Source organism: Marmota flaviventris, chromosome 18, assembly GCF_047511675.1.
Source record: "Marmota flaviventris isolate mMarFla1 chromosome 18, mMarFla1.hap1, whole genome shotgun sequence".
Classification (NCBI taxonomy): Eukaryota; Metazoa; Chordata; class Mammalia; order Rodentia; family Sciuridae; genus Marmota; species Marmota flaviventris.
Window position 1 is genome coordinate 48196987 of NC_092515.1, and position 11849 is coordinate 48208835.

Genomic DNA, 11849 nt, shown 5'->3' on the forward strand with positions numbered 1-11849 from the left:
TAGGTTTGTGATTCTCAAACTTGAGCATCAGAATCACCTGGAGAGCTTATGAGAACAGATTACTGGCCCCCATCCTCCGTTTTGGATTTAGTAGGTCTTGGCAGGACTTGAGAATTTGCAATTCCCTTAAGTTTCAGGGGATGCTGATGCTACTGACCTGGGGGCCATAACTGGAGAGCTACCTTTTTTCTCCCTTTTGGTGCTGGGGCTTGAACGCAGGGTCTTGTGAATGCTAGGCAAGTGCTCCACCACAAAGCTATATTCTCAACTGAGAGGCCATGTTTTGAGATCTACTGATTTAGATGAATAATCTGAGAAATTTCAGATTTGAGCTATTTCCTAGTAAACACTAAGAATACTTAATATAAAGGATTTCTTGGCACTTAGAAACTTCTGTAGTACTTTTTTGTAGCATTTTAATCCCTTTTCTGTTTCCCTTTAACATTTTACAAGCCCCGGAAAGCCTTGGCATTTCCATTTATTCAACAAACATGTACTGAAAGCTAATACCATGATAGATAAGCTTATATAACAGCCATGAGCAAATGGATAATTTGTGCAATGTCTAGGGGCACCTTCAGAGTTTTTGAGTTTGAAATTGGATCTTGAAGCACTACCAGGGTAAAAGCACTACTGAGGTGTGAATGTTCAGGGAATTAAGGGTAGTACCTCTGGGTAGCACAGGGTATCTGGGGGAGAATTTCTCAGAGGGTGAGCCCCTGGGACAAAAATTGTTTTTTTTTTTTTCCACCAGGGATTGAACCCAGGGGTGCATAACCACTAAGCCACATCCCTAGACCTTTTTAAAAAACTTATATTTTGAGATGGGGTCTAAGTTGATGAGGTTGGCTTCAAACTTGAGACCCTCCTGCCTTAGCCTCCCAAATGCTGGGATTACAAGCATGTGCCACAACGCCCAGCACCCTGGGACAATTTTTGAAGTTTGTGGCTTTTTAGAAGGCAAAGGACTCTCAAAACACCACTCCCAAAATTATGATCACTTAAAAAAAGTTTGCTTAGGGCTGGGGATGTGGCTCAAGTGGTAATGCACTCTCCTGGCATGCGCGGGGCGCTGGGTTCCATTCTCAGCACCACATAAAAATAAAAAAAATAAAGATGTTGTGTCCACTGAAAACTGGAAAAAAAAAGTTATTTGCTTAACAAATAACTAAGATCCATCCAAACTTGAAGACCCAAAAGTAATGAAATAATTAGTACATAGTCCTTAAGACTAATCAGATGGTTAATATTAAAATTTTAATTTTTTTTTTTTTTTTTGCAACACTGGGGATCAAACCCAGGGCCTTGAATGTGCTAGGCAAGTGTCCTACCACAAAGCTAGATCCCCAGAGCCTCCCTCCCCTCCATTTTAAATTTTATTTTGAAACAGGGTCCAAGTTGCCTGACTGGCCTGGAACTTTGGATTCTTCTGCCTCGGCCTTTCAAACAGCTGGGATCCCAGCATGGAAGACCACACTTGGAGATTAGTATTGATTTTAATCAGCGTGACTAAAGGTGAGAAATTGAGCCCATACAACTCATCAATGTTGAGGGTCCAGATCATCAGTAAAGAATGTTGATTCAAAATGTTTTACTAATTCATACAGATCTATGTACTCTGTAAAGGGAATGGGGTTGGTTTGGTGTGGCAGGTTATTTTATGGACCCAGCCAAGTGTTTTGAAGTTTTTAAATTTTTGTTGCAAGAACTGATGTGTCACAAAGTCCTGGACTTTTGTTTTTAGAGCCTAGGACAAAGCTTGACACATGGTAGGTGAAAAGTTGCCAGAACTAGCAAATGCAAATAAGAGATAATTAAATTTGATTTTCAGATAATCAGCAAATACTTTCTTTTGTATAAATATGTCCCTTGCAGTACTTGGGACATGTTTTACATTCTTGTTTATATGAAATCAAACTAAGTACGTCCTGTATTTTATCTGGCAACCCTACTAAGGAGCTCAAGTGATGTCTTAACTGGAAGGTCTTCTCTCACCTGGAACACGGGGTTAATAATTGTACCCGCCCCCATAGGGCTGACAGAAAAACTAAATAAAGCCCATGGCACTCAATTTACATGATTGCTCGGGGATCACCCATCGAGCGCAACACCTTTCCGCTGGCGAACACTCGGGCGATAAGAAGGCGGCCTTGGGGGTCACAGGTTCCTGGGCCCAGCCTAGGTTGCCCGCACCTGCGAGCCCGGCCAGCCTCTTCCGGGTCAGGTGACCGCGCGCGGCCACGTGACCCGGCCCGAGTGCGGGCGGTGGAAGGCGGAAGTGGGAGCGGAGTTGGGCGCCGCTTCTGTGGCCGCGGCAGGTAGCGAGCGCGGGCGCGGGGGGCGCGGTGGCGGGCGGGCGGCGCGAGGCGGGCCGGGGGCGGCGGGCGGCGCGGGGTGGGCCGGGGGCGGCGCGGCCCGGGCGCCGGGGGGCGGCGGCTTCCTGTGGGAGGGGCCTGGCGCGGCGGTTCCGGCCTCCGAGGAGGGGTGTCCCGACTCCCGCCGGAGCGGGGTGGGCGCGCCGCCGGCCGTGCGGGGGCAGCGCCGGAGCGGGCGCCGGGGTGGCCGCTCTTGTAGTGGAGAGCGAGGGCTTCCGGAAGGGGAGAGGAGCGATCTTAGTGGAGGGATCGGCACCCAGGAAGGGGCGACTTGGGACCGAGCAGGGAGGGGGTGCCTGGGAGTGGGCGTACGGAAGGGAGCGACCGGGAGAAGTCGAGAAGAAGATGTGGCCTGACCCTCCTCTGAGAGTGTCTGTCTTCCTTCCTCTTCGGAAATGATTGCTACCCGCGACTTTGATTTCGGTCCCATTCAGTTTTTAAACTTCAGGAGGGATCACAGCATCTTGATCATCTTCCTTTCGTCACACCCACTTAGTCCTGCTGGTGTAGGGTTTTTACTTCTTGGAAAACTAGCCCTTCGGATCATATTTCTTTGAAAGATTTTCCCCTGATCTGGTCATCTTGGAGGCTAAAAACTAAAAAGGTGTGGGCACTTCGCTCTAGTCATAAAAAGGCTTTTAACCTACAATATTGACCGCGACCTACGCAAGTGTTAGCTCAGCAACATAGAGGTTGTTGGAATCTTGGACGGAGAAGTGTCAACCTATACTGCTTTAAGACTTTTCCGCTTTCTTAGGCTTAAATTATTCAGCTTTTCTTACCATGTGACTGCTTATCTTGACAAACTGTAACTAGATAGGGTGACTGAAAGGTCTGCGTTGTGTTCTTTAGAATTGTGACCTGGATCATGGTTTTGAGGCTAAATAGCTGTGTTGAATTGTTCCTTCTCCTTTCCATTCGTGTTTGCTAAAATTTGCAGAAACGAAATGACTTTAACGAATGCTTTATAACTGCAGTGAGTGTTCAAACTGAACTCGCGCAGGAGCCAGAGTCGTTTTGGGTTACAAGTAGGGGGAAAGAAGTATTTTGCTAGTGTATTAGGAGTTAAGGTTTTTTTGAGTTTTGACAAACATTTAAAAAGTTAATATTTGTGGCAGCCCCTAAGAGTTAGGTTGGTGAAATGGTTATTTCCATTTCACAAGGAACAAATAGACCTAAGAGAACTCACTTGATTTTTTTTTTTTTTAAACAATTAATTGCTTTATTGGTTACTAGTCTTTCTTCCTGCTAGACTGCATATCCTTCAAGGGCAGGGTTTCATTATTTTATTTGGCTTCCTTGGCTACTGCTCTGGTGCTTGGTATGTTGTGGGCACCTGGTCAATGTTAGGTGAATAAAGAGTTTTTAAATCATACAGCTGTAAGTGGTGAATAGGAATTCCAACTCAAATCTTTTGTTCTTTCAGCACACAAGCTTGCCATTTTCTGTGTTATTGGACCATGTGAAAATGATAAGGGTGAGAAAAAGGCATGGATTGACTTGTCTCTCACTTTTCCATTTGCAAAGAGCTTATACTAACATCTCATTTAATCTTCATGATCTTGTGAAGGTTGGTATTGCCTTTATTCTAGAGATGAGGAAACAGGCTTATTGGAATCCTTTGTTTAGATTCCAGAGCTAGTAAGTGAGCAGGGACTCAATCCCAAGTCTTTTCAATTTATAGGAACAAGAGAAAAAGTTTTATTTTTGAATATTTTTCAAGTTAAAAAGTATGATATTTTATGGAAAAATTAGTGTTGGTCACTAAAAAAATTTTAAATGTGTCTGAAGTTTAGAAAATCCTTTATTGAACTTTCTTAGTCCTTTTTGTGCTGCTATAAAAATCCCGTAGACTTGGTAGTTAATAAACAATGGAACCTTATTTGGCTCACAGTTCTGGAGGCTGGGAAGTCTGAGTTCAAGATTGCAGGGGCTGCATCTGATGAGGGCCTTCTTGCTTTGTCATCCCATGGCAGAAGGCATCACAAGGCAAAAGAACATGTGTGTAGGGGAAACGGAACGTGTGTCCAACAGACTTTTTTTAAAAAAAATTTTTAGTTATTGACAGACCTTTATTTTATTCACTTATTTATATGCGGTGCTGAGAATCGAACCCAGTGCGTCACACATGCAAGGCAAAATGCTATACCACTGAGCCACAATCCCAGCCCCTGCAACTGACTTTTATAAGAGACACACTTTCAAGTTGACATAATCCACTCATAACCTAGTTAGCTCTTAAAGATCCCATCTTTCAAAACCGTTGCACTGGGATTAGGTTTCTAACGCATGAACTTTGGGGACACATTCAAATCATTGCATACACCATAGTTGCCTCTTCCTGGGAAAATATTGTTTCATTCAGTAATAACATAAGCCTCTGTCCTCCTATGCCAGACATTATTCTAAAGTTGAACTCAACTGTCCAGTATGGTGTCCACTGGCCACATGAAGCTGTTGAGCAAGAGATATGCTGTGAGTGTAGAGTACACACCAGATTTTGAAGACTTGGCAAGAAAAATGAAAATGTCTCTGATATTTTTTATAGTGCAGTAAAATAATCGTATAAATATATGGTGATATACAAATACACTATAAATGATAACATTTTGGATTAGATTAAGTATAATATGTTTAATTTCGCCTGTTTCTTTTTAATTTTTAAAATGTGTTTCATAGAAAATTTATGTGGCTCCTTTTTTATTTCTATTGCACAGTGTTCTACTAAATACTGGGAATATAGCAGTACACAAGAAAGGCAAACGTCTCTGCCCTTTTGGATTTTTTTTTTTTTTTTTTTTGGTACTGGGAATTGAACCAAGGGACACTTTACTACTAAGCTACATCTCTGGCCCTTTTTATTTTTTATGTTGAGATAGGCTCTCATTAAGTTGCTTAGGGCTTTGCTAAGTTGCTGAGACTGACCTTGATCGTTTGATCCTCCTATCTCAGGCTCCTGAATTGCTGGGACTATAGGTGTGTGCCACTATGCCCGGCTGTGTGTATCTTAAATTGTAGTGGGGAAGGACTCAATAAGAGAAATAACTAAGTAAAATGTTTATTATATTGTAATAAAGCAGAGAAAAGGGATGTGGAATGTTGGGTGGGGTTGCAATTAAATTTTTTTTTTTTTTTTTTGGTACCAGGAATTGAACTCAGGGGCACTTGACCACTGAGCCACATCTCCAACCCTATTTTGTATTTTATTTAGAGACAGGGTCTCACTGAGTTGCTTAGCACCTAGCTGTTGCTGAGGCTGGCTTTGAACTCACAGTCCTCCTGCCTCAGCCTCCTGAGCTTCTGGAATTACAGGCATGTGCCACCGTGCCTGGTGGAGATGTAATTTTAATTTTTTTTTGGTAGTTGTGAATGGACAACATGCCTTTATTTTATTTGTTTTTATTTTTATGTGGTGCTAAGGATCGAACTCAGTACCCCACACATGCTAGGTGAGCACTCTGCCACTGAGCTACAGCCCCAGTTCCTGGAATTGTAATTTTAAATAGGGTTCTTAGAAAAGTTTCTTTGAAGCCAGGTGCCAGTGGTGCATGCTGGTGTAATCCCAGCGACTTGGGAGGCTGAGGCAGGAGGATTGCATGTTCAAAGCCAGCTTCAGCAATTTAGCTCTGCCTTAAGCCACTTAGTGAGACCCTGTCTCAAAATAATAATAATAATAATAATAATAATAATAATAATAATAATAATAATAAAAGGGCCAGGATGACATGCAAATTCATGGAGTGATCCACATTTTTAATAAATTATAACAAACTGTTAAAAAGAATCAGGCTCAGTGGTTAAGTGCCCCTGGGTTCACTCCCAGGTACCCCCCCCCCAAAAAAAAAAATCTGAGGTGACAGTTGAGTAAAGATCTGAAGCATGTAAAGGAAGGGGCCATGTGACTGAATGGGGGCAGAGTGGCCCAGGCAAAGGGATGGGCAAGTTAAAAAGCTGGGAGGAAGGAGCTCACCTGGCGTGTTTTGAGCCAGCCAGGAGGCTAGTGTGGCTGGAGAGGAGTGGTTGAGCGAGGAATGAATGGGATCAGATCAGAGTGGTATTGGGTGTGGGATAAAAGGTGGGCAATTCTTAGAAGGCCTTGTAGGCCATGAGAAGGTTGTTGCTTTGCCCTTGGGAAGTGGTGGGTTCATTGGAGGGTTTCTTTTTTTGGGGGTGGGGTGGGGTACCAGGGATTGAACTCAGGGGCACTCAATGAGCCACATCGTCAGCCCTATTTTATATTTTTTAATTTGGAGACAGGGTCTCACTGAGTTGCTTAGCACTTTGCTTTTGCTGAGGTTGGCTTTGAACTCTGGTTCCTCTGACCTCAGCCTCCCGAGCTGCTGGGATTACAGGTGTGCACCACTGCACCTGTCTCCACGGGAGGGTTCTGAGGAGTGGAGTGGACACAATTCATCCTGCCTTTTCCCAGACCCACTCAGATTGCTATGTGAAGTAATGGGAGCCAGAATAGAAACAAGAAGAAAGTGAGGAGGACACCGTCACACTCCCAGTAACAGATGCCTCCTGGATGTGTTTTGAAGCACAGCAAAGGATTTGTGGATGAATTGACTTGATTTAGAGTATTAGAGGAAGAGAGGAGCTGGAGCTAACTCCAAGGTCTTTGGCATGAGCAGTTGGAAGAATGGAGTTGTCATTATGGCGGTGGAAGCCTGTAGGAGGAGTGGGTGGGGGCTCAGTTTTGTTCTTGCTGATTGTAAAATGCATAATGGAAATTCAAGTGAAGATACTGTGGGCAATTAGAGGTAGAAGTCTAGCAGTGATAGGCCTGGGCTAGAGATGTACATGTGGGGCAGTTCTATGGATGGTTTGGAAGTAAGGTGGATGAGGTCACTCAAGAAGAGTGCATTTTGCTAGAAATAAATCTCAGTTGATACTCTTATACTAGGAGGCTTTTTAAATACAGCAAAACATTGTACTATGTTTCTAGAAACTTGGGTTTCTCTCCTTTTCACTTCTCATTTAAAGACCCTTTTGAAAACCACAAGCTAATGGGTTCTTTTTTCTTAAGGAAGCTGTTCTTCCAACAGGGCATCTCTGTAGTGCCACTGAAATCAATTCAGTTGCCAATTTCTGGTGGGTTGGCAACCAATTTAGAGACCTCTGGGGAGGGTGAGAAGGAGACACAGCCAGGCAGCAGGGATAATGGGTTGTTAATGTTTAAAATATTGGTTTCACTGAATAGGTATTGAACATAGCTTTTTGTCACATACCCCACCATTTTATAGATTTAACACAAATAGAACCAACCCTAGGTGAAGTGATCTGTGTGAGGTCATGTAGCCAAGAAATAGAAGAGCTGGGATTTGAATCTTGAACTTGTGAGTTCGGAGCTGATGTTTCCATGAATAAGACAGTTGGTAGCAGATGTCTGAACATCATCTCCCATTGGGATCAAATCTGTGAGCTACTTTTGAGTGACTTTGAGTCACTTAGAACTATTATGGGTTCTGGAATTTCTGAGAGGTGGGAACAAAAGGGAAGATTGTGTTTCCCTTAGATTTCAATTAGAATCTTTTTCAGAAGGCTGCAAGTTCCCTGTTTTTTTTTTTTTAATTTTTTATTGTTGGTTGTTCAAAACATTACAAATTTCTTGATATATCATATTTCACACTTTGATTCAAGTGGGTTATGAACTCCCATTTTTAACCCATATACAGATTGCAGAATCACATCAGTTACACATCCATTGATTTACATATTGCCATACTAGTGTCTGTTGTGTTCTGCTGCCTTTCCTATCCTCTACTATCCCCCCTCCCCTCCCCTCCCCTCCCCTCTTCTCTCTCTACCCCCTCTACTGTCATTCATTTCTCCCCCTTGTATTATTTTTCCCTTTCCCCTCACTTCCTCTTGTATGTACTTTTGTATAACCCTGAGGGTCTCCTTCCATTTCCATGCAATTTCCCTTCTCTCTCCCTTTCCCTCCCACCTCTCATCCCTGTTTAATGTTAATCTTCTTCTCCTGCTCTTCGTCCCTACTCTGTTCTTAGTTACTCTCCTTATATCAAAGAAGACATTTGGCATTTGTTTTTTAGGGATTGGCTAGCTTCACTTAGCATAATCTGCTCTAATGCCATCCATTTCCCTGTGAATTCTATGATTTTGTCATTTTTTAATGCAGAGTAATACTCCATTATGTATAAATGCCACATTTTTTTTATCCATTCGTCTATTGAAGGGCATCTAGGTTGGTTCCACAGTCTTGCTATTGTGAATTGTGCTGCTATGAACATTGATGTAGCAGTGTCCCTGTAGCATGCTCTTTCCAGGTCCTTAGGGAATAGACCGAGAAGGGGAATAGCTGGGTCAAATGGTGGCTCCATTCCCAGCTTTCCAAGAAATCTCCATACTGCTTTCCAAATTGGCTGCACCAATTTGCAGTCCCACCAGCAATGTACAAGTGTACCCTTTTCCCCACATCCTCGCCAGCACTTGTTGCTGTTTGACTTCATAATGGCTGCCAATCTTACTGGAGTGAGATGGTATCTTAGGGTGGTTTTGATTTGCATTTCTCTGACTGCTAGAGATGGTGAGCATTTTTTCATGTACTTGTTGATTAATTGTATGTCCTCCTCTGAGAAGTGTCTGTTCAGGTCCTTGGCCCATTTGTTGATTGGGTTATTTGTTATCTTATTGTCTAATTTTTTGAGTTCTTTGTATACTCTGGATATTAGGGCTCTATCTGAAGTGTGAGGAGTAAAGATTTGTTCCCAGGATGTAGGCTCCCTATTTACCTCTCTTATTGTTTCTTTTGCTGAGAAAAAACTTTTTAGTTTGCAAGTTCCCTGTTCTTGTCCCCAATCCCCCTAGCTTATAAAGAGTCAGTGATTTAAGAGGTAATAACTACTGGGAAAATACCAAGGACCAAGACAGGGAAATCCTGACCTGAGGCCAGTTGTCTCCCTCAAGTCACCTGTGCCTTTTGCTTCTTGTTTTGTTATGAGATTGGTTTTCCTATCTCTTTTATTTTATTTATTTATTTTTTTAAATATTTATTTTTTTAGTTGTAGTTGGACACAATACCTTTATTTTATTTATTTATTGTTATATGGTGCTGAGGATCGAACCCAGGGCCTCGCATGCACTAGGCGAGTGCTCTACCGCTGAGCCACAACCCCATTCCCATCTCTTTTATTTTTAGTTTGTACTTTCATTGTGCTTCAAATGCTATTCCTCCCCATCCTCCCCCACCTCTATTTTTCTGTGCTTTGTCTTTGTTCTGGTGTTATTTGGCAAAGTTCACTTCTGTTTGATTATTTTTCAATATGGGCCTTTGGAGAATGGACAGTAATTCAATCCTGGACAGAGGAAAGAGGCCAAGAAAGAAGCCCTAGTATTGGAAAGACCTGGAAAAGCATGAGAGTATAAAGGAAAGGAGAGACTTTTGGATAAATCCTTCTATTGCAAATCTTTCAAGAAGTGGAGGCAGGGTTGATCTATAGTTAGAAATAAGCTCTGCCTTTTTCTGCAGCTGGTTAATTAGAAGGAAAATCTTGGTGCTATTGGGTAGTTTTTGCTTTTTCCTGGTTCATTTTTCTGCTCGGTTCTTTGCATCTCAAGATCAGTGTTTACTGTTTTTTTTTTTTTGTTTGTTTTTTAATTCAAAGCTGGGTCAAGAGTTTAGCAATTGAGGTTGAGTTGCTGTATTCTCAGAGTCTAGAATTTTGATCTCAAGAATAGTAGTGTGTGGATGGTATTTCAAGAATACTTCCTAAGAGCTGCCTCTTTACTTGAACACATTTAATTGGCACAGTAATCTTATGAACTAAGTATTCTTTTTTCCCCCAGGTCTGAGGACCAAACTCAGGGCATTGCGTGTTAGGCAAGCGTTCTGCAACTGAGCTAAATCCCCAACCCTGAACTAAGTATTCTTACAGATTCACTTTTCAGTTGAGGAAACTAAAATTTAGAGAGAGTAAATAATTGTATCATTCAATGGCTTCTGCATGGTTAAGCCTGTTTAAGAGATTGGTATGAAAGTTTCTTGCTTTAAGAATGGAAAAGCACGATGCTGAGAGTGTGGCTCGGTGGTAGAGCATTTGCCTAGGATGGGGAAGGCCCGGGGTTCAATCCCCAGCACCAAAAATAAGATCAACCCATTCTTACAGTCCAAATGTTCATCAGCTAATGAATGGATATGCAAAACGTATATCCATGCAGCTGAATATTATTCAGCCACAAAAAGGAATGACGTTCTGATATATGCTGCAACAAGAATGAACCCCCAAAACATGCAAAGTGAAAGAAACCAGTCCAAAAAGACCACATATGTGTTACATGATTCCGTTTATATGAAATGTCTGGAATAGGCAAATCTAGAAAACAGACAAATGGTTTCCAGGGTCTGAGGACAGGGAAAAGTAGGGAGCGACTGCTGATGGTGTAGACTTTCTTTTGGGGTGATGATAGTATAACTCTAAAATAAAGTAAAACCCACTGAATCATATGCTTTAAAAAATGAATGTATTGCATCTGAATTATATTTCAATAATAAAGAATGGAGCAAGCTTTGTGCAGTGGTGCATGCCTGTAATTCCAGTGACTCGGGAGGCTGAGGCAGGAAGATTACAAGTTTCAGGCCAGCATCAGCCGTTTAATGAGACTCTTAGCAATTAAGTGAGACCCTGTCTCAAAATAAAAAGGCCTGGGAGTGGGGTGGGGGGATGTAGCTCAGTGGAAAATGGCCCTGGGTTCAAACCCCAGTACCCACACAAAACAAACAAACAAAACCCAGAATGAAGTAGTCTTATTTCAAATGTGCCCTCTGTGTTCTGTGGAGGCCCAGTCAAGATTCTAGTGAAGAGACTGGGGTGTGGCTCAGTGGTAGAGTGCTTGCCTAGCATGCACAAGATTCTGACTTCCATCCCCAGTACTGCCAAAAAAAAAAGATTTAGTGCAACACCAGCAGCCTCTGCCCTTCTGGGTTCTGTGACACCACAACACGTGTCGTTTTCCTTCCTCTATTGTTTCCAGTAAATACATTAAAAGTTTTTTCTCCTTGCTCTTTTGACCTTAGATATTTCAAGTTTTTTGACCAAGAACAACTGTGATAGGTCTCTGTTGTCTTTCTGGATGTCTGTGGAAACTGAGCAAGTAGGTGGACCTTGAAGTGCTTCTTTGTGCTAATGAGAAAGACTGTTCTTTTTGCCCCCTACCCCCTTAAAGGAGTTTCTTATTTAAAAGTTGAGGTGTAAGGCCACTATTTGTTCCCTTCAGCTGATTAGCCCTGGGCTGTATTTTGGATCTGGACTGTGCTCCAAAGCCCATGTGCCCAAGACTTGGTCCTCAGCTTGGTGCTCTTGGGAGGTGCTAAAACCTTTAACAGCTGGGGCCTTGTAGGAGGTTTTGTGGTCAACTGAGGGTGTGCCCTTGAAGGGGATGGTAGGACCCATCCCATCTTCCTCTCATTTGTGTCTAGCCCATGAGGTGAGGGGCTTTGTTCCACCAAGAGCT

The 11849-nt window shown here is 42.6% G+C and overlaps 1 protein-coding gene across 2 annotated transcripts in view; it reads left to right on the forward strand.

Moving 5' to 3' along the window:
* Positions 1–2235: 2235 nt before the first annotated feature.
* Wwp2 (WW domain containing E3 ubiquitin protein ligase 2) overlaps positions 2236–11849 on the forward strand; it is a 131209-nt gene continuing 121595 nt past the window's right edge. The window contains exon 1 of one of the 2 annotated variants that reach the window (XM_071604906.1): positions 2236–2318. The gene's annotated coding sequence lies outside the window, so the exon portion shown is untranslated. The remainder of the gene's footprint in view (positions 2319–11849) is intronic. The other variant, XM_071604905.1, reaches the window with a different exon arrangement.